Source organism: Neophocaena asiaeorientalis, unplaced genomic scaffold, assembly GCF_003031525.2.
Source record: "Neophocaena asiaeorientalis asiaeorientalis breed wild unplaced genomic scaffold, Neophocaena_asiaeorientalis_V1.1 scaffold91, whole genome shotgun sequence".
NCBI lineage: Eukaryota > Metazoa > Chordata > Mammalia > Artiodactyla > Phocoenidae > Neophocaena > Neophocaena asiaeorientalis.
Genome location: NW_020173198.1, coordinates 2,567,401 through 2,590,182, shown reverse-complemented (window position 1 = coordinate 2,590,182; position 22,782 = coordinate 2,567,401). Strand labels below are relative to the sequence as shown.

General features: G+C 49.0%; 1 protein-coding gene and 1 pseudogene across 2 annotated transcripts in view; one reads left to right on the top strand and one right to left on the bottom strand.

The window, feature by feature from the left end:
• GSG1L (GSG1 like) overlaps positions 1-21,866 on the bottom strand; it is a 133,706-nt gene extending 111,840 nt beyond the window's left edge. Inside the window, exon 1 of the mRNA XM_024744516.1 lies at positions 21,824-21,866. The gene's annotated coding sequence lies outside the window, so the exon portion shown is untranslated. The remainder of the gene's footprint in view (positions 1-21,823) is intronic.
• LOC112399358 (cytochrome c oxidase subunit 8A, mitochondrial pseudogene) lies at positions 11,424-11,920 on the top strand (annotated as a pseudogene). The gene has a single exon (XR_003003204.1). The product of XR_003003204.1 is annotated as a cytochrome c oxidase subunit 8A, mitochondrial pseudogene (transcript).
• Positions 21,867-22,782: the final 916 nt, after the last annotated feature.

The following is a 22,782-nucleotide window of genomic DNA, read 5'->3' as shown; positions in this document are numbered from 1 at the left end:
CTCTCCTGAGAGGAAGCACACGGTGTGAAGGATGTGAAGAGGCAGCTTCCAGAAGCGGAAACTCAAACCTGAGGGGCACGTGAAGAGACACTCAGACGCATTACTAATCAGAGAAATGCAAATTAAGGCAAGGAGACATGACTTTAGGCTTTCTACTGATTAGACAGGTAAACGTTAGAAAGCTGGCTGATACCCGGATGTGAGTCCGATGGTCAGAATATGGAGGGTGTGGGACCCTCCAGCGGCGCTGGTGTTAATGTTGCAAAGTAAAAGTATATCCTACCCTACGACCCCATAATTCTGCTCCTGGGTGTACACCTCAAGGGCATCCTCACAGGGCAGACGCAAGGATGTTCTTTGCAGCATCGTTTGTGGTGACAGAGAGTGAGAAACAACCTTGGCGTCCACCTCTAGGAGAACAAATAGCACACAGAGGAGATGCTCAACATGGCGTATCAGGCAGGTGTTGGATTAGGTGTGCACACAGCCACATAGATGGAGCTTAAACACGTAGTGCTTGATGGAAACTTAAGAAACAAAGTGAGACCTAAAACAGATACTGCAATCAACTGCATTACTGTTCAGCAAACAGTCTCACCCCTCCTTCTTGGGGCAGGAGATACTTCCCCACCCTACTAACTTTGGGGCTGGCTGTGTGACTTGCTTTGTCCACTGGGATATGGACAGAAGTGGCCATGCACCATCCCCTAGCCAAGCCTTAAGAAGGCATCACAGATTTCTTTTCTTTTTTTAGGATTTTCTTTTTGTTCTTGATGTTTTTCATGTGTGAATGGGACTTTCATTTACTTATTTATTTATTTATTGAAGTATAGTTGATTTACAATGTTGTGTTAATTTCTTCTGTACAGCAAAGTGACTCAGCTATACATATATGTGTATATTCTCATTCATATTCTTTTCCGTTATGGTTTATCACAGGTTATTGAATATAGTTCCCTGTACTATACAGTAGGACCTTGTTGTTTATCCATCCTATAATATGATAGTTTGCCTCTGCTAACCCCACACTCCCAGTCCTTCCCTCCATTCTATATATAATAGTTTGCATCTGCTAACCCCAAACTCCCACTCCATCGCTCCCCCATGGAAACCACAAGTCTGTTCTCTGTGTCTGGTATCACAGGTTTCTCTCATCCCTTTTGCATTTCTGCCATCGCCATGAGAATATCCTCCAGGTAGATGCCGGCCCCAGCGTGACAGGACACGCCCAGGGCAGACTGAACCCAAGGCACAGCCTGGAACCAAGCCCAGTCAGCCCACAACCCACAGCAGTCACCACCCAACTCTCAGACCCACGAGCAAGAAAAATAAAGCTTGTTTTTGTAAGCCATTGAGTTTTGGGGTGATTTGTTATAGTACAGCCTTACTGCAGAAATAGCAATACACGTACTATTTATATAAATTTAAAGGATGCAAAAAGTGACACATGTGCAAGAATATATACAAACATAAATACTTTAAACAGAACTGAGGGTTGCCAGTATGGAAGAGAGGGGAATGGGAGGAGGGTACGGGGGATAAAGAGAAATCAATCAGTCGCGTACTCGCACGGACCACTGATGGTCACTGCCTCGATCAGAGCAGTAACAAGGGCTCACTCTCTTCCCCTGAGTTTCTGCCTCAACAAAGTCAAGCCCAGGAGGGCAGGGACCTAAAATAACCCTGGGAGGGTGGGGTCCACAGTTGGTGCCCAAGAAATACCCGTTGAATCAATGACTAAGATCAAAAATCTGAAGCCTTTTTGACTCTCGGAACCCCAGAACTCTCCCTTCCAGAAGAAAGGTTCACACGATTTTGTCAGAATGCAAAACTCAAGTGCCTGGAGGGAGGGTCTTTGTCACCTTTACCTTGCAGGTCTCAGAGGGATTCAGAAGCAAGTCCAAGTTCCCCTGGGTGCTGGCCCTGCTTGGCCCCAGATCTGCTGGAGGTGAAGGCCCTATTTTGAACCCCGGCTCAGAGGTCCTTCCGTTGGCATGAGTGCAGGAGGGGGAAGGGCCAGAGTTGAACTAAATTAAATCGTTCTGACCGTCTCAGCCAGTTTATCAACTTCAGTCGTAAAGGGATGTTGATGAGAACTCCACGGGCAATAATGAGACAGCAGAGGGGAAGCCAGGACTGCAGGGCAGCCTTCCGTGCCCAGCAGGTTACCGGTCCATTTGTAAGGGCCCCTCCCCCTTCAGCTTATTTAACTCTAAATAAACCTCAGGATGGAATGCCCTTGAGGTGCAGAGAGGGAAGGAGGACTTAAGTGAGCTCTGAATTTTATTTCCAAGGAAACTAGATTTGGAAGAGAACAAAAAGTAGAGAAAACCCAGAGCAAATGGCTCGGAAACCACCACAGAGCCTCCTCTGGAGTCCAGGCGGCCCCGGGTTGAATCCCGATGCTGTCACTCTGCAGCTGTGTGCGTGTGAGCAGTGTGCTCAGCCTCAGAAAGAGGAGAAAGTCCTCCTCTTTCTCCTAAACCGAACAATGGTTCATTCCCCATCTCCCCGCCACAGTAGCCCTGCCAACCATCTCCTCCCTGACCACACAACCTTCTTTTTTTTTTTTTTGGCGGTACGCGGGCCTCTCACTGTTGTGGCCTCTCCCGTTGCGGAGCACAGGCTCCGGACGCGCAGGCTCAGCGGCCATGGCTCACGGGCCCAGCCGCTCCTCGGCATGTGGGATCTTCCCGGACCAGGGCACGAACCCGCGTCCTCTGCATCAGCAGGCGGATTCCCAACCACTGCGCCACCAGGGAAGCCCCCCACACCACCTTCGTAATGAAACTGACCACAGCCCTGGGGCGTGCTGGGTGATCCCGCCCCCTGTTTCAGCTCATCCAGTCTGAGTTGTTCCCAGCTCCAAGCTGGACCAATCAGATTCTCTGTCCTCAAGTATTTGAAAATGGGACCTAGAGATTTAGTTAACAGATGGAAGGTCAGTAGACTACTGGTCATCACGCAGGAGAGGCCACAAGAAAAGAAACAGATGTGCAGAGGAAAAGAGGTAAGACTCCTGGTCAGTCCCCTTCTCATATCCTAAGCTTTGGTCTTTAAATACTTCTCATCCGGACTTTGTGGGGTTGTCCTGTCAAAACCGCCTTTGTAGTTAAGCTGGTCTGAGCAGGCTTCTGGCTCTTGCAGCCAATCTTCCTTCTTTTCTAGAACCTCCCACCGAGTCCCCGGTCCAACAATGGTGCCAAGGATTTTGGGAGCACTGAGCGATTGCCTGGGTCTGTCTCACTAGGAGAATGATCTAGAGGTAGCCTGTCCATTTCAGATCCCCCAGTCAACAAGGGAGATGGTCTCCTGAGAGAGCATGGGGCCATGCAGGATGACCACTGACCTTCCAAGAGTCCAAACTTCATGCTCCCCAAAGGCTTCCATCGAGGCAAACATGCCTCGACACGGGCTGGAGTCCAGCAGGGATGGGAGCAGACGCCCTAATGGGGAAGGAAATCTCGAAGGCCCTGTAGGCAGGGTGTCAGGATCCTGTCGGGATGGGCAGGCGCCCACCACGAGGGACTGAGCTGGTGAAAACTGCTGGTGAGAGCAAAAATGAGCTCTGCAGTTCTGTTCAGAACAAGAACAACTGGGCAGGAACAAACAGGCTGCTCAGGGCCAACAGTCCGATGTCAAAGCATGACAGGAAGCGATCGGAACGCCACAATTCTGCTTTATTTCTGACTTCTGTGGCACGAAAGAGGATCAGTTAAAGTGAAAAAGGCAGAGTGAGCACTGGCAAGGTAGAGCCGAAGTCCAAAGGGAAGTGAAGTTCTGCGCTTTCTGAATCAGCCTCCAAAGCAAATAAACACAGTACAGGGTGCAGGGACCCGCACCTGGGATTGATGGCCCTTTGTTGCTGTGCAGGGGGGAATCCTGCGGAACCAGTGAGGAATCAAGAACCTGAAAGCAGGTAATGGACGTTTTGATTTTTAAAACGTGCAAGAAACTAGTATCTGCAAACTAAAGGGTGGCAGACACACAACCGGATTCTTGAGTTAACAGCAGCAGGATAATTTTTTGAGACATTAGGTAAGGTTTCCCACAGCCTTCCTGAACCCCTTGTCCTTCCCCACCTGTATCCACTGCTGCAGGGGAGGGGGTCCAGGGGAAAGCAGGGCCAGGTCTCAGGACACAAGAGCAAGGCTTCTGAGCTGCAAAAGCTTGGACTTTTAAGTTTAAAAGCTACAACTTTTACTGTAAATATTGTATTTAGAAAAAGAGAAGAAGGTCTGGGCTACCTCCCCTCTCCTGCCCCTTCTCCCTCCGACATCCCACACTTAATAAAGCTCCCCTGGCCTGGGGGACAGAGAAAGGGAAGAACAGAGGGTATGGCAGAGACTTCCATGTGTCACCAAAGCCCATTTCCTTTTCCTCGTGGGCACACAAATAAGCTACATTTCCCTATAGCCTTTGTAGTTGAGTACAGCCATGAGACTGAGTTCCAGCCAAAGGAATGTGGGCGGAAATGAAAGCAGCCACTTCCCAGCCCAGCCCGGCCCATAGGGACCTCCCACACCATCCTCTTTCCCCAACTTCTGGCTGGATGGAGAAGACTCCAAAGCCCGCAGGGGAAGGAGCCTGGAGCTCTGGATGAGCATAAGGAAGGGGGTCGGCCATGGGGTCACCTGCACAGGACCTCCCGTGATGGGAAAACCAACTCTTATCACGGAAGGCGACTAAGATTTGGAGGTTTCTTTGTTACAGCAGCTAGTGTTGCTAATTCAAGGGAAGCAAGAAAGCACAGATGCTGGAGTGGGTCACTGAAGGGGGCCCCTGCACCCTCTGCCAATGCGCACGCGTGCATGCACACACCATCCTGCCAGGGAGAGAATAACAGACTAGGAAATCTTAAAGCAGAAATCACCCGCTCTCCCAAGGAAGACAAGGAGAGTAGCAAGACTGGAGTTCTCCTGCACACAGTACAGCGCAGGAACAAATGAATGTTTGCAAAGGTTTTCCAGACAAATGGGCCCGGGACAGCCTTGGAGTATTTCTCATGAGGCCAGAAGGATGTGCATGCAGCTGGAGAATCAAAATTATTGGATGGATGGATGGATGGATGAATAAGTTGTGCGTGTGTGTTCATGCTCTTAGAAGGAAACGGGGGAAACTTCATGACGTTGCATTTGGCAATAATCTCTTGGTTACAAAAACACAGACAACAAAAGAAAAAGCAAATAAACTGGACTTCATCAAACTTGAAAGCTTTTGTGCATCAGAGGACACTATCAACAGAATGAAAATGCAACCCACAAAATGGGAGAAAATACTTGCATAGCATATATCTGATAAAGAATGATATTCAGAATATATACAGAACTCCTACAGCTCAACAACAAAAACCAAACAACCCAATTCATAAATGGGCAAAGGACCTGGATGGACATTCTCCAAAGGAGATACACAAATGGCCCAAAAGCACAAGAAGATGCTCAACATCACCAGTCAAATCAAAACCACAGTGAGATACCACCTCACATCCATTAGGACGGCTGTTATCAAAACAGAAAATAACAAGCATTGGTGAGGACGGAGAGAAATTGGAACCCTTGTGCATTGTGAATGTAAAATGGTACGGCTGTTATGGAAAACAGTATGGTGGTTCCTCAAAAAATTAAACATAGAATTACCATATGATCCAGCAATTCCATTTCTGGGTGGAAGAAGTGAAAGCAGGGATCTGAATGGACGTTAGTACCCCAATGTTCACAGCAGTATTATTCACAATAGCCAAAAGGTACAAACAGTCCAAACGTCCATCAACCGATGGATAAACAAAATATAGTATATAGGCTTCCTTGGTGGCGCAGTGGTTGAGAGTCCGCCTGCCGAGGCAGGGGATGCGGGTTCGTGCCCCGGTCCGGGAAGATCCCACATGCCGCGGAGCGGCTGGGCCCATGAGCCATGGCTGCTAAGCCTGCGCGTCGGGAGCCTGTGCTCTGTATATATATATATATATATAATATATATACCAGACCACACCAAAACATTTTGTTTCTGACACATCCACAATGAGGTACATAGATGAACCTCAAAGACATTATGCTAAGTGAAATAAGACAGGCACAGAAGGACAAATATTGCATATCCCACTTATATGAGGTACCTTGAGCAGTCTTATTCATAGAGACAAGAAGGAGAATGATGACTGGGAGGGGGGAATGGGAATTAGTGTTTAATGGATACCGAGTTTCAGTTTGGGAGGATAAAAACGGCATGGAGATGGATGGTGGTGATGGTTGCATAACAACGTGAATGTACTCACTGCCACTGAACTGTACAGTTAAAATGGTCAATTTTATGCTATGCGTGTCTTACCACAATTTTCAAAATTAAGAATTTATATTCATCAAAAGACATCTGTGAAAAGGCATGCCCACAGAGTGACAAAAGGGGTAATACCTATAAGCAACAAAGGGTTATAATATGTAAAAAAAAAAAACCTTATAAAGCAATAAGTAAAAGACAAACAATCTAATAGACAAAAGATGTGAACAGGCACTTCACGCAAGAGAAAACCCAAATAAACATGAGGAGATGCTCAACCCCTCTGATAACCAAGGAAATGCAAATTGAAAACCACAATAAGATACCACTTCTCATCCATCCATTTGGCAAATTTTAAAAATCTGATAAAGCTAATCATTGTCAAGAACAGAACAATGGGAATTCTCATACCACGTGTGTGGGAGTATAAATTGGTACGCCCGCTTTGGAAAACAAGACGACTAGTAAAATTAAAGATATACAGGGTTGGCCCAGTAATTCTATGTCTAGGTAAACACTACAGCAGGGATTCTCAAACTGGAGGATGCATTAGAATCGCCCTAGGGGCTTGTTAAACACAGACTGCCAGCCCCGACCTGAAGTTTCTTGTTCAGGAGGTCTGGGGTGGGGCTTGAGAATTTACAGTTCTAACAGGCTCCCAGGTGATGCTGATGCTGCTGGTCTGGGGACCACACTTGAACTAACAGCATTATTCATAATAAAAACTGAAAATGTCCCAAATACCCACTAAGAGTAAAACGAACAAGCAGAAGGTCTTAGAGTCACACAATGGAATATTACACAGCAATAAAAATGAACAAACTACAGCTATGTGATTGCTATAGACTGAATGTCTGTGTCCCCTACACACACACAGATTCATATGTTGAAATTCTAACTCCCAATGTGATGGTACTTGGAGGTGGGGCATTTGGGGGTGATTAGATCATGAAGGTGGACCCCTCATGAAAGGGATTAATAAATTATAAAAAGAGACCCCAAAGAGCTCCCTCACCCCTTCTGCCCTGTGAGAACACAGCAAGAAGATGGGCATCTGTGAACCAAGGAACAGGTTCCCACCAGACACTGAATCTGGTGATGCCTTGGTCTTGGACTTCCAGCCTCCAAAATTGTGAGAAATAAATTTCTGTTGTTTTTAGCAGCCTGAATGGACTACAATAATGATCAACATAAGTTTAAGCAAAAGAAGCCAGACACAAAAAAGGTTCATCATTTGATCACATTTATGTAGAAAGTTCAAAAACAAGCAAATCTATTGTGTTTAAGTTTGCATACTTGATGGTAAACTATGAAGCAGGGTCAGCTAACCTTTTCTGTAAACAGCCAGGGAGGAAATATCTTATGTTTTTCAGGCCATACCATCTCTGCCATAACCGCTCAACTCTGCCATTATAACATGGAAGCAGCCAGGGATATACATAAGGGAATGAGCCTAGCTGTGTTCCAGTAAAACTTTATTTACAAAAACAAGTAGCGGGGGCTTCCCTGGTGGCGCAGTGGTTGAGAGTCCACCTGCCGATGCAGGGGACACGGGTTTGTGCCCCGGTCTGGGAAGATGCCACATGCCGCGGAGCGGCTGGGCCCGTGAGCCATGGCCGCTGAGCCTGCGCGTCCGGAGCCTGTGCTCCGCAACGGGAGAGGCCACAACAGTGAGAGGCCCATGTACCGCAAAAAAAAAAAACACATTATGCTAAGTAAAAGAAGTCAGGCACAAAAATCCTCATATTATATGATTCTGTTCGTATATGTCCAGAATTGACAAATCTACAATGACAGAAAGGAGATCGTTGGTTGTGTGAGTCTGTGGTGTCTGGTGGATTGAGGGATGATGGCTAAAGGAAACAGTGTTTCTTTCCAGGGTGATGAAAATATTCTATAATTCATAGTGGTGATGATTGCACAACTCTGTGAATACACTAAAAACCACTGAACTTTAAGGGGACAAACAAATGGTAAGTGAATTATATCTCAAAAAAGCTGGTACCCCCCAATCAAAAAAAATCTTAACTAATGAATAAAACCAACAGCTTCTGCCCTCACCACCAGAGATGGGCCAGGGAAGAGGAGTGTGTGATGAGACCAACAGACAGACACCAGCTTCGGAGAAACCACTTTCCTTCCTTGTGTCTCCGGAACAAGTGCACACACACACACACACACACACACACACACACACCCCGGGCCTTTCTCTGCCTTTGGCAAAACACACGCTGAATACCAGAAGCCCATGAGGCCAGAGATTCTGTGGACAAGCAGGGGACCAGGGCATCCCTGCCAAGAGACACAGGACTTTTTAAACTCAGAATGAAATTTCAGGGGAAAGCCTAAGCGAAGCAGAACCCGTGGGAGTCAGGCTGGCTCCAGAAACGGCACCAGGTCTGCAGGAGCAAATTCCTGGGTAGCAAACCAGGGCAGGGGCTTCAGCCCTCCAGGGCCTGAAAGGGCCTCTAACTTAAGTCCATCGTTCCTAGTGGGTTCAAGATATAGATAAGGTCTCTCTGCTCCTCACACAGGCTAAAGGCAGTGGGTTTGGGAGATTCTGTGTCACATCACAGACTTAGCGCCTCCAGGGAGCCCGGCAGATGGTTGCAGATGACGAGTCTGCGGGAGCCAGCAGATGTGGTGCGTGAGGAGCAGAGGGTGCCAGGAGCAGCAGCAGCCATGGGTCCCCTTAGCTGCCACCTCCCTCTGCTCCACGCAGGCCCTGACAGCTGTGAGCCAATGGGGCCACCTGGCTGGGTCAGAACACACAGCAAAGCCAACCAAAGAACTTCCTGGGCCCAAGGAGTGGAAGAGGGGCCAGGAGGCCCCAGGCAGGGTGGAAAGACCTGTGAGGTGTGGCAGAAATAGCACGTGACTGATGGGATACATTGCTTTGCTGTGTGACCTCAGGCAAGTAGCTCAACTTCTCTGAGTCTGTTTCCTTGGGTGTAAACCAGAGATAACAGCACCTCCTCAAAGAGCTGTCAACAGAATTAAATGAACCAAGAGATGTGAAAGTATTTAGCAGGGAATGGAATTCTGTGCATGAGTCAATGAAGGTTAGTTGAGTAGAAGTAAACTCAAATTTGAGGTCTTGCCAAGTTAGCTTTCCAGCTGGTCGGGCCGAACAGAGGAGATGGCGGAAATATGCTGGAATATTCATTCAAGCTAGTGTTGATTGAGACAGACCCTGTGCTAACCCCTCGCGTGGATTATTCCATTTGGCTCCCGGAAGAATTCCACAAAGTGGATGCTATTTACCCCATCTTTCAGATGAAGAAAGTGAGCCATAAAGAGGATGAGAAGCATGCCTGAGGTCCCACAGCTAATGAGGTAGAGTCACAATTTGAATCCAGAGCCCATGCTCTGCCTTAACACTGCACTCAACTCTGTGATTAAATCCAAGCTCTGCCCCTCCCTGGACCGGGAGCAAGTGTCTTAGCCTGAGCCTCAGCTTCCTGATCTGAAAAGGGGGATAACAGTAAACCCACTTTGTGGGCTGTTGAGAAGATTAAATGGGATAATATGCCTGAAAGGGACTGGTATGTAGCAGGTGCTCAATAAGTGTTCCAAGAATTGCCAGGGCTGGGCTGGGGGAGGCTGCCCCAGAGTGGGGACTCCCCTTCTTAGGGATTGGTATGCTGTACACTCATTACACAGGCACACCTTGTTACTGCATTTTGAAGATACTGCTTTTACAAATTGAAGATTTGTGGCAATCTTGCATTGTCAGACGATGGTTAGCATATTTTAGCAATAAAGTATTTTTAATTAAGGTATGCACATTGTATTTTAGACATAACGCTGTTGCACACTTAATAGACTACAGTATTGTGTAAACATAACTCTTCTATGCACTGGGAAACCAAACAATTGGTGTGACTTGCTTTATTGCGATATCTGCTTCACTGCGGTGGCCTGGAACTGACCCCGCAATATCTCTAAGGTCTACCTGTACTCAGGCCATGGCAGCCACGAAGAGTTTTATCTCAGGGCCTCAGTTTTCTTATCTGCAAAATGGAGCAGGTGAGACCAGCTCTCTGAGGCCTTCCCACCTGACAGCCCATGTGTGATGGTTAGGCTCCTGTCTTGGAACTAGAAGCATAACAAGAAGGAAGCAGCATTAGATGCGTGAGTCCTAAGGGCTTTGGAGGATGACAAGTGTCATCCCGTGTGGTATGACGGCCCTTTCTCCCTCCCAGCCCCACCCAGACAACACTTACCTCGTCCCTTCCTTTCATTAGATTTTAGTCCTTCCCTAGTCGTGGGGATTCTTTTTCTATTTTAATAGCTCGCATCAAGGCAGCAAGTGGAATGGTAAAGCACAAGGACTCTGCAGCCCACCTGCCCAGGTTCCAACCCAGCACCACCACCGCAACCCATATGGCCTTGGGCAAGTTAACTTAACTTCTCTGGGCCTCAGTTTCCCCACCCATCACATAGTTTAACGACAGCACAAACTCACTGAGTTGTTGGGGGAATCAGCTGCGTCTGACACATTGGCAAAACAGAAATAAGTTTTTGGTATTATTATTATTTATTTTAAAGCACCTCGGAAAAAAATAACATGGCACACTAAAACCGTGAATTGACAGATCTCATTGCTCAGGATGGGGAGAAAATAATTCGACTTTGTAAGTGAATCAATGTAAAGAGAAATAGTAAGTGAATAATAATATGGGGGTGCAGTATACAGCCCAAATCGGGAAGGCAGTGCAAAATGAAAATTCAGGGGACTTCCCTGGTGGCACAGTGGTTAAGAATCTGCCCGCCCATGCAGGGGACACGGGTTCGAGCCCTGCTCCGGGAAAATCCCACATGCCGCGGAGCAACTAAGCCCGTGCGCCACAACTACTGAGCCTGCGCTCTAGAGCCCCTGAGCTACAACTACTGAGCCCACGTGCCACAACTACTGAAGCCCACGTGCCTAGAGCCCACGCTCCGCAACAAGAGAAGCCACCGCAATGAGAAGCCCACGCACCGCAACAAAGAGTAGCCCCCGCTCGCCGCAACTAGAGAAAGCCAGCGCACTGCAACGAAGACCCAACGCAGCCAAATTAATTAATTTATTTAATTTAAAAAAAAAAAGAAAATTCAGGGCCTCTTGTTGAAAAAATTATTAAGAATTTCAAGACAGATTTTGACTTCGCAACCTTGGGTTCCGGCTGCCTGCTACCTGCAGTCTACTCTGTGCGGTCATGTCTGTGCTGACTCCACTGCTGCTGAGGGCCCTGACAGGCCTGGCCCGGCGGCTCCCCGTGCCGCGGGCCCAGATCCATTCCAAGCCGCCGCGGGAGCAGCTCGGAACCATGGATATCGCCATTGGGCTCACCTCCTGCTTCCTGTGTTTCCTCCTGCCGTCGGGCTGGGTCCTGTCACACCCGCAGAACTACAAGAAGCGGGAGAGACAGTAGCTGTCCTCTCCCTCAGCCTGCGACCTGGCCACCCCGGCCTGTCCTGATCATGTCTGCTGCATTCCTGGCCGGCCTCCCCGGGATCCTGTCTTTCAGTTACAGTGACCTCTTCTGCAATCATGACCCCTTCATTTCTCCATGTTGCCATCCTGGGAGCACATGTATCCATTTAGAAGGCGCTGCTCAGTAGGGCCTCCCTTGTAACAATAAAGTCTATTTAAACCCTGCTTCAGGGGGAATTCCCTGGTGGTCCAGTGGTTAGGACTCCACTCTTTCACTGCTGAGGGTGTGGGTTTGATCCCTGGTCAAGGAACTAAGATCCTGCAAGCTATGTGGCCTAGCCAAAAAATAAATATATAAATAAACCCTGCTTCAGAAACTCAAAAAAAAAGAATTTCAAGACAGTTACAGTATAGCATTAAACCAAATGGAGAGTCCTTCCGTGCACGGAACCCTATGCGACTATAAGGTCACGTGCCCACGAAGCTGGCCCTGGTTCTACATCTTGGCAAGGATGTGGGCTACATGGATGTATGCATTTCTTGAAACTCACTGAACTGTACATGTAAACTCTGTGCCTTTCACTCTTTGTATATTATATAAATGAAATTATATCAATTAAAAAAGAAACATGACAAAATCGGGTTATAAATTCCCTGCTCATCACAGGCAGTGCGGTTCAGCAATGAGGTGCAGCTATAGACCTGTATGTTGAATGTTGTCTTCTTTTAACCCAGTCTGTGTATCCCCAGCCCCTGCCTACAGTCGTACAGGATGTGCACTGCCCAACCCAATGCCACTCACGTAGATGAATCATGACCCCCAGAGTTGCACAGTGGGTAACCTACACAACTGTACCTGGTGGCCTTGATGGTATAACTTCATTTGAAGGACTCATCATTTGTCTAAAGTGAAGGTCCTGTGTGAATGCAAAGCCTGGGCCAAATGGAAGGGTCTTATGGCAAATTCCATCCCACGACCTCCCATCCAGGCAGAGATCCAGAAGGAAACCAGTCCATGCAAAGACTTTCCTAGAATGTGCAAAGGAGCCATCCTTCAAATGCCTCCACCCCCGTGCAGTTCAGCAAGCCCTATTTCCCCAATGCTGCTGAAACCTCTGCTCAGAGGGGCAAAGAGCTGGATTTAAGCATCCGAGGTAATTTCTCAAACCAAAGTATGATAAGACCGAAGAATCATTTCGAAATGTTAATTACCACTGTTTACACTTAACGGAGTCTTCTCACCATGGAGAAACTGTTTCCAGTTATGAAACATGAAAGCTGGTCACCGTTTGGGGTTAATATGACACTCTCTGAGAGAGCGAACAGGCGAGACTACCCAGACACCTAATTACCTGGAAAGATAATCTTGAATAATTGGAATTAGAGCAACTAAAGCAATTATTGGATGTTGTGATCTCCGGGAGCAGTCCTCCACCGGCACGGGGGTTTAATCACTTTTAATAAGAGCACGTAATTAGAGGAATCCAGAATTTCAGAACGAAAGTGGCAGAACCAGCACTTCAGAATGAGGGAGGTGGGAGGACCATGTGTGATGCTAGAGAAAATGAGGCTGGAGGAATGGGTGGGAAGGAAGGGTGAGCTGAGAAAGGATGGGTGGTGTTGGCAGGGTGGGCGGGATGCTGATTAAAAGCCCTCAGGATCCTGGCAGGTGAGGCTGACTCTAACCTAAATTTGCTGTGTGACTTTGAGCAAGGCACTTAACCTCTCGGGGCTACACCTTCCTTCCACTCTTCAATCATTCAGCAAGTGTCTACTGCACATCTGTCACGTGCCTGGCACAAGGATACTGGGTCTCACGTCTTTGCACATGTCATTCATTCTACCAGGAATGACACTCCCCCACCGCCGTGCCCCTTACGCAGTAGAAGGAATGCCACTCATCCTTCAGGACCCTCCCCACATGGAACCCTCCACACAGCCTTCCTATACTGCCATCTTTCCTTCCACAGGCCTCTGGGCACCCCCATGGGTCCCTGATTCACAGATGTGACTCTCCACCTCCTTGTGTGTCTCCCCCACTAGAAGGCTCCTCAAGTCGGAAGCCGTGAGGCGATCTCCTCACTGACCCAGCTCCTGGCACACAGCCTGGCACCGAGGGATGCTGCCCACTAGCCTGCCCTGGGAAGGTGGAGGGAAGGTGGACAAAGGTCCCTGCAGCCCTTCCCAGAAAACAAGGCTGCAGCCTGCCCTGCTTCCAAGAATGAAATGGCTCCAGGTGAGGCGGCCTGTGTTGTGAGTTTATTGAGAATGGCCAGGAAATGATCTCCTTCTGCAGGAGGATTCCAGAGCTCTGCTGCCTCCACAGAAGGACCAGGGCCTTTCAGACAAACGATGGTTCCCACCCACGGTCAGAGGGCTGCAAAAACTAGCTCAGTGTTGTCTGGGAATGGCAGGTGAGAGGGAAAAATGGACGTGTGGACCACTCGGGCCAGTCTCTTGCATTTTTGTGTCCTGAATTGTCTGTCTTGTTGGGATGAAAGAATCAGAGTTCCCTTTTTGTCAGGCCCTGGACCACAGGCGTGTACTCGGTGACTTGGGAGCCCAGAGCGGGCATAACTAACTCAGCCTGGGGGCCAGAGAGGACTTTGCAGAGGCAGGACCTTTGGGTTGGCAGGTGAAGGTGACAGTGAGTCCCCCAAGCAGCCAGGGAGAAAAGACCACCCAGGATTAATGCACAGGCACAAGGATGCACCAGTGACTCGGTGTGTTCAGGCTGCAGCCAGCAGGCTGACCTGCTTGCAGTTCGATGTCAGACTCTGGGCAACTGTGGAAGCTGGCTCCCCTCTCCCTTCCCTGTTCGGCATGTTCTGATCTATGCACCTTTCAGTTCTATGACATAAATCAATAAAATGCACTAAATAAATTAAGTGAGCAGCAGAATTGTAAATCGATTTCAGACGGAGAACAGAGAGGTTGAGGGAACCAACAAGAGACTATCACAGGAACTCAGTTGAGAAATGACTCACGCAAGGCTAGGGATTGTGGCCACGGAGCCACCACATTGTTGCATATCCCTGAAATATTAAACAAATGAAACCTACAAGCTTAGGAGATTGTTTCACAAGAATTGCCCAAAATCCCAGCTCCCTGGGAAAGAGGGGCAGGGAGCCAGGATGGCTTAAAACACAGCTCAGCCCAGGCGGGACAGAGGAGACCACGGCTTCCAGAGTCGGGATCCAGATTTCCAAACCCAGATGGGACACCCAGTATCTATAACATGGCCCCTGTTCCTTCCTTCCTTCTTTCCTTCATTCAACAAAACTTTATTAAATTCTTGTTGTGTGCCAACCCCATCTGGGGCACAGGAACCACTGGAAAGACAAGATCCAGTGCCTGTCCTCAGGGAGTGTCCAGTCTGGTGGAGGAGACCATCTCAAGGCAGTGTGATAATAGGACCAGTCACCGTGGGTACTTCTGGGGTCCGAGGTGCCTTCTCAGAAGAGGTCATGTCTTAACCGGGCTTTGAAGGATAAATAGAAGTTTTCATGGCAAACAAGAGGTGGTAAAGGTAGGTCAGGCAGAGGGAAGAGAATATGCAAAGGCACAGAGGCATGACATATGATGGAGAGTTTGGGGGGAAATGTGTGAAAGTAAGGAGGCGGGGCTGGAGCACAAGGTCCACATGAGGGATTACAGGAGGTGGAGTGGAAAAGGCGGACACACACTAGATCACGAAGGGCCACGAGTGCCGTGTTACATGGTGTATGTTTAGGAGCCAGGAAAGGCCTTTAAGCAGGAGGCTGATGGAGCTGGATTTCCAGTTTAGAAAGATAATTTAGAATTCAGTGTGAAAATTTTTGTTTTACTTTTTATGGAAGTATCACATGTACAGAAAAGGGCATTGATCACAAACGTACAGCTTGATGAACTTACATAAACTGAACACATCGCGTAACTAGCACCCGGCTTAAGAAACCTAACGTCGCCAGAGCCCTCCACTGGCTCCCTTTCAGTCACACTCGCTCTTCAAGGGTAACCCCTGTCCTGACTTCTGACGGCACAGATCCGTTTTGCCTGATTTCCAGTTTTATACAAATGGAATCACATACTGTGTGTTCTTTTGAATCTGGCTCCGTTTGCCCAACATCCGTACCGCTGAGAGAAGCTGGAGACTGCAAAGTACTCCACGGTGTGTGTTGATGGGCACTGAGGAATCACAGCGATTTACCAGTACAGCCTTGGTGGCAAATATGAATCAGGACGTGCTCAATTCCTTCCCTCCTTCCTTCCTTCCTTCATTCATTCACAGTGAGGGCCCATCCACCTGTGAGGCGAAGCTCCAACCTGGGATTTAGGAACTGGGAATTTTCCCCATACCGCACCTTGACAAATGACATGGGACAGATATTTACTGGGGGGTCCAGTTAACATAGCAAAGGGCAGAAAACCCAAAAATCCTCACGGACGCCCCCCACCCCTGCCCCACGGCAGGATCGGAGGTGGCAGCCATCATGTCCCTAGCCTTTTGCACTGGAGGGTGGCCTCCTTGTTCCTCGGCTGGAGCCCTCCCACGATGCCTGATAACCATTTCCATAGCTCTCTCCCACTCTCGAAGGGCAGGGACCTTCACCTCATTCGTCCTTGCATTGCCCCCCATACCTAGCCCAGAACTTGGATTAAAGCAGGTGCTCAGGGAATATGTGTTGAATTGGAAGGCATGTGTGCAGATGACTGGCATGCAGAGGTTGCTCAGTGGATTGTTTGGGGAAGGAATGAATTACCTCCCTCAAATATTCTGGTTACTTTCGGAAAAATAAATAAGTCACTTTGGGATGACAATGACCAGAGGAGACCCTGAGAAGCAAATTAAGCACATCCACCCAGAAATCCAGCTGGGCCGGTTCCAGCACAGCCAGCTGTCAATCATCCTTAAGGCCTGTGGTCAGGCCCAGGTGTGGCAGATTAGACTATCACTCAGCAAATATTCATTCCCACTCCACCCTCCACGTGGGTTGGGCGTGGGTCGTGTATTTCTTGCCCCATTGATGTTGGATGCAACCTCATGACTTGCTTTAGCCAACAGGGTGTTAGCAGATAGAATGTAAGCAAAGGTTTTAAATGTGCTTTGTGCATGGGACTCCCCCGGCAGTCCAGTGGTTAAGCCTCCACGCTTCCATGGCAGGGGGCGTGGGTGCAATCCCCGGTCGGGGTACTAAGATCCTACATGCTGCACAGTGCAGCCAAAAAAAAAAAAAGAGGAATATATGTATATACTTTAATGTACTTGTGCAGTTAGCCACCTTGCATTTCTGTCCCCTCTCTTTGGCCCCCCAAGAGAATACACAGGGAGCGGACTTGAGCCCAGTCTGCAGCCTGGAACCAAGACAGCCTACATCAGCTAAACCTAAGTCAACCCACAGACATGCAAGCAAAAATATACATGCCGAGTGCCACTGAGTTTGGGGATGGCTTGTTACACAGCATTATAGTGACTACTGCTGACCAATACACTAGGTTTGAAAAGTATCCAGTTGGTCACAATTATTTGGTAGGAGAATCTGGCCCCAGGGGATAAGAGGTTGCGATTTGGAGAGACAAGGGAAACCCTGAAGAGGAAGATTACGAAGCAGAAGAAGCTTTTCCTCTGCATTTTCAGTAACAAGTTCACAATACACAGACGTTGCTGTTTATCTGCATTTGCACATTTCATCTTCACAAACTGCTCAGGCGTCCTTGATTCATTCCTCCTCCTCTGCCTCTCATGTCCTGCTGGGCAGATCTCTGTCAGAGAATTTATTACTCTGCTCTGCTAGTAGGGCTCCAGTGCTGGGCTGGGCCCTGGAGGCCCAGAGGTAAATAAGAAACCACTGCTCGGAGGGCCCCATTCTCGTGAGGGAGAAAGGTATGTGTACACGTTACTATTACTCAGCTGTGATACAAGATTCTCAAAGTGTACTGGGGACATAATCTGAATGTCCGGTGATAGGGCTTGGTTAAATAAATTGTTTCTATGTGATGGGCTAGTATACAGCTGTTCCAAAAGATGAGTGAGTTCTATGTATTGATATAAAAAGCAATCTATGATTTTATACAGGTGTATAAGTATATATGTGTATATACGTATGTGTGTGTATTTACCTATCTACCTATCTATCTATCTTTCATCCTTCTAACTTTCTTCAGGGACTAATAAACCAAACCATTACCAGTGAATATCTAAGGGTGGGCTTATAAGAGACTTTCATTTCTCATTTACACATTTAAAAATCGTTATAATTTTTATAACAAGAGTGTATACAGTTAAAAATCAATGTTCATTTTTCATTAATTCAACACTACCAGGCATTGCTTTGGGCCCTGGGGATACAGTGAGTCACAAACAAGACAAACAAGACCTCATGGAGCTGACATTCTTTTGGGGGAGACCACTGTTAATCAAAGAAGCACTGAGTACATTTCTTATGTGATGTAAAGACAACTAAACATTGAAGAGAGTGGAGAAGGACTTGGCAGGAGGAAGGGCTGCTCTAAGGATGTTCAAGGAAGGCTGCCCTGAAGATGTGACGTTTGAGTGATGAGAAGGGACCAGCTGTGCAGAGAGCTGAGAGAACAGTGTTCCAGGAGCAGGAAACAGCAAGTGCCAAGGCACACACTAGCTTGGCTGACTCAAGGAACAGTAAAGATTTTGGAGACCTGAAGTATGGTGAGGGAGGGGAGATTACAGGAGATGAGATCCCGGATGTACAGGGCCAGATCCCCCAGACCTTACAGGCCAAGATGAGGACACTGAATTTTACTCTGAATGAGATGGGAGCCAAGGGAGGGTTTTAAACAGGGAGCCACGTGAGATGATTGATGCTTTAACAGGATCATTCTGGCCACCAGTGAAGCAGGGGTCAAAAATGGAAGGACATAACCAGTTGAGAGACTGTGGCAGGAATCCAGATGAAAAATGGTTGTGGCTTAAGCTAGTTTAAAATGAAAAGATATTTCCCACGTGAAGCCCAAAGCTAGAATGATCAGGAGAACTAACAAAAATAGGCCATGGTGAAAACACTGATGACAGACACGCATTTTGCCAGGGGAGAGAGTAGGGAGGAAAGGACAGAGGGTATTGGAGAAAATGGCAAAGATGGGGCCCATTTCAGAAGGGCCTCAATTACTCACAAACACACACACACACACACACAGAGAGAGAGGCTCGGAAGGCCTAGCTTTTCAGCAGAAGAACCAGGCATTTAAGAGCCAGACAGCTCAGTTTTAAATCCCAGCATCTTAACTGTGTGACTTTGGGCAAGTCAATTAACTCTCTAGGCCTCAGTCTCCTCATCTGTAAAATGGGGATTAAATGAGCCACCAGGTATAAAGTTCTCAGAACAGCACCTGGCACGTGGTAAGCGCAGCATGAAAGCCAGCTTGTGTTACTGTCACCTAACACTAATTACTATGATCGGATTTTGCAGAGCAGGAAGGAAGTCACAGCGGGAGTGGGTGCAGCCAGAATGTGGGAGAAGAGTGTCCTTTGGGAGAGAACACATCTGGGCTCCAATATCGGCCCGGACTCCCTGTGTGACCCTGAACCAGTCCCCCTCTCTCTACAGCCTGGGATCCTCATCTGTGAAACAGACAGCGTGGAGAGGACTCGGCGAGCACATGGAGGGGTCCGGGGACACTAGGCTCCTGCAGGTGCCCCTGGGAGGACTGGGCCGGGAGGTTCAGGAACAGGCCACAGAGCTACCTGACCAAACCCCGCCAGCCCCAAAGGTGAGCCTAAGTGCTTGAGAGGCAGTGAGCCCATGAAAACTGGTCTGCAAAGCCAGCCCACTCAGGCTTCTTATAAACATTTTTATCTGTACAGCCAGAAGGTCTTCGGCGTGGCCACCAAGCCCTGAAAGTAAAATCACGAGGCCAGTAAAACACAAAGATACAACCCATCTGGGGGCTCGGTCCTCATACACGAGGCAGGAATAAGCCACCATACAGTCCACACTGCATGTGGACACACACACGCATGTACACACATCCACATGCCCATACGTCCACACATGTGTACATGCCTCTGTGCCCACACTCACCCACGAGTGTGCATGCAGGCACACACACGAGACCCATGTGCACACTCTCAGAGAAGCACCTGCCCATGCATGCATATCCTCGCCCTCAACCAGACATGCACACACATTTACATATGCGCACACAGGCCCAGCTTCCTGGAAGCCAGATTTGGAGCAGAGGTGACCCAGGAACTCCAAGGCCTTGGGGATTATGGGATGAGCATCGTAGAGGCTGCCTACAGGTACTGGCTTCTCAGATGCAGTACAACAGAGGGGTATGGAGCACGGGCTCTGCTCCTTATGAGATGTGAGACGTGAGTGGCTTAATGTCTCTAAGGTTCAGTTTTCTCATCTGTCAAGTGGGGTGAGAATGTCAGCCCCTTCTTAGCAAGGTTGTGGGGAGGTTTCTCAGTTGATACATTTAAAGTGCTTGGCCCAGTGCCTGACACATTGTACCTGCTCAGTAAATATCAGCCATTTATTAGCAGCTATAGTATTTTCTGAAGAACTCAGTTTGGAAGCTGTGGCCCGAGTTGCTCAGCTCGAAACTTCAGGGATGGCCACAAGTAGCCACGAAACAGGGCATCGTCACTGGGAAGCAGAGGAAACAGAGGAGGTAGTCCCCACTGCAAAAAGCTTGCTCAGAGGGGGAGCCCAGCCTCTTCCTGGACCCGAGAGCACTATGGGCTCCCTGTCACATGCCCCTCAGTCTCACCAGCTGCCACTTGGCTGGAGCTCTTCAAGGGGACAGCGTCTGTGAGACAGGAACGTCACCAGCCTCAAAGACACGCAGCCCCCTTGCCTGTCCCGCCTCTCCCAACACCCTGGAGGGGTCAGAGACGGGGCATTTCAGGCCCTTGAACCTCCTGACACTGCAGGGAAACTGCAAACTCAGCCCCACCAGCAGGGGGCGTGGGTGACCGCACATACTGGATGTAAGACTTTCCCCTGAGCCTCGGCCCACCAAGGCCCCCCATGTCGGGACAGTTTAGGACTGAACTCTTGTCTCAGTTTCCCCACCCCGACTCCCAGGACCAGAGCCCTCTCCTAATCTCCAGGCTGTCTGAAGAGACCTGCACACCTGTTCTCTCTCCTTGGTGGCAGGGTAGGGAAGTAGGGAGGTGGCCGTGCCCTGCGCTCCTGTGGCAGCCCGTCCCCCAGTATCCCTTCTCCTGTTCTTTCATAATGATAAAACCCCTGCCTTTCAGCTGAGCACATGGTTGCCAGGATAAAGACCTCATTTCCCAGCCTCCCTTGCAGCTGTGATCAAGTTCTGGCCAAGGGGATATAAGCCCATGTCATGGGGCAACTTCTGGGAACCTTACTGTTGACATGCAACCTTTGCCCTTTCTTCTTTGCCTTTCCTCTACCCTGTTGCCTGGAGTGCAGATGTGACGGCTGTAGCTCTAGCCATCCTGTTAGTCCATGAGGACAAAGGCCACAGGGATGATGGAGAGGCCCCTGGATCCTGAAGACCGCATGAAGCAGAGCCACTCTAGATTTGAAACTTTTAAAAGGAATCAATACATTTCTCCACTGAAGCCAGTTACTTGGGGCCGCCATTACTTGCAGCTAAACCTAATTCTGACGGCTCTGCCCCCTACACGAGCTGCAGCCCCCTCCTATCATATCTGGGCATCACTGGGCTCAGAATCTCTGCTGTCAAGCCCTGCACACCAATGGGTCCTTTGTGAATGGCAGTGCCCGATCAGGCTGGACCTCCCCACACCTGTGAGACGACACAGACAGAACGTCTGGATCCCTCCCCCAAGGTCAAATCCTACACTCGGAAGCAATGCCAACACTGGTCTTGCCTGATCCCAACTTCCGCACGCCCAGCCTACCTCTCCCAAAGTTCCAGCACGCACTGGAAGTAAGGGAGGTGTAATGACTCTCAGAACCATCTCACTTGGGGGGCAGGGGAGGGCAAGATGATGTCCCTCCACCTGCCTCTCCCCCTGCACTAACCGCTCAAGGAACTCAGAGCTTTGCAACAGGATTCTGGCCCCTGGGGCACCATCACCCAGGGATGCTGAAGGACAGGATCAGGGCTTCGGGAAGTGTCCCTGGAGAGGGCAAGGTTGGCACACCTGAGCTGGGGCCACACACTTACCTTTCTCTGATGCTGGGGCCAGGTCAATGAAGCTGCGGCATTTTTCACCTTTGAAAAAGAAAGAAAGAAAGAAAGGTTTTCAGAATATGAAAGGAAGTGAGAGCTTCAGGCTTCTGCCTCTCCCCCTCCCACGAGCCCTGTACGGATCGGGGGGTAGCAGGGCCCCAACATCTCTAACCTGAGCAGCATCTTTCTCTAAACCCTAATTCCCAGAAAGCCAACGTCCTGAGGAATGTGGATGGTGAAGCCGCAAGTCCCCATGATGCCTCCTTCCGTCACCTCCCAGTCCAATCCATCCAGCCCTGTCACTCCCACCTCCTCAAAGCCCTCCTGCCCTTTCCACGGACTCCACCCCGTCCAGGCCCAGCAGGACGAGGGCAGAAGCCGTCACTGGGCTCCCTGGACCTCCACTCTGGCTTCTGTCGGATCCACTCTCCTCACTGCAGCTGGAGGGATATTTTCAAACCACACAGCTCTGATTACATCACATGCATACACGCAAGTACGCACACTCCTGCTCAAAACACTTTATCCCAAAATAAAGCCCAAATTTTCCTCTACTCTTCGTGTTCCCTTCCCCCACCCCCCGACTGGGAACACACTCCCTCCCTATTAGAAGCTCTCATGGCACCATGGCCTTCTCCTAGGTGGCAGCTAGTCACCTTATAACTCTTATCATTTCGTGTGTGATCCTCGGATGGTTCACAAGCTGGAAGTGGAAGCCCCGTGAAGGCAGGTACCACATCTTCAATTCATCCCCAGCTCAGAAAATGGTACCTCCATCCTCCCAGATGCTCAGGCCAGAACCTCGATATCATCCTTTGTTTCTCTCTTTCTCTCACACCTCCCCATCTGATCTGCAGGTCCAGCTTCCCAATATACTTAGAATCCAACTACTTTTCACCACCTCCTCTGGTCCCAGCCCCATCATCTCCTCCTGGATTACTGCAGTAGCCTCT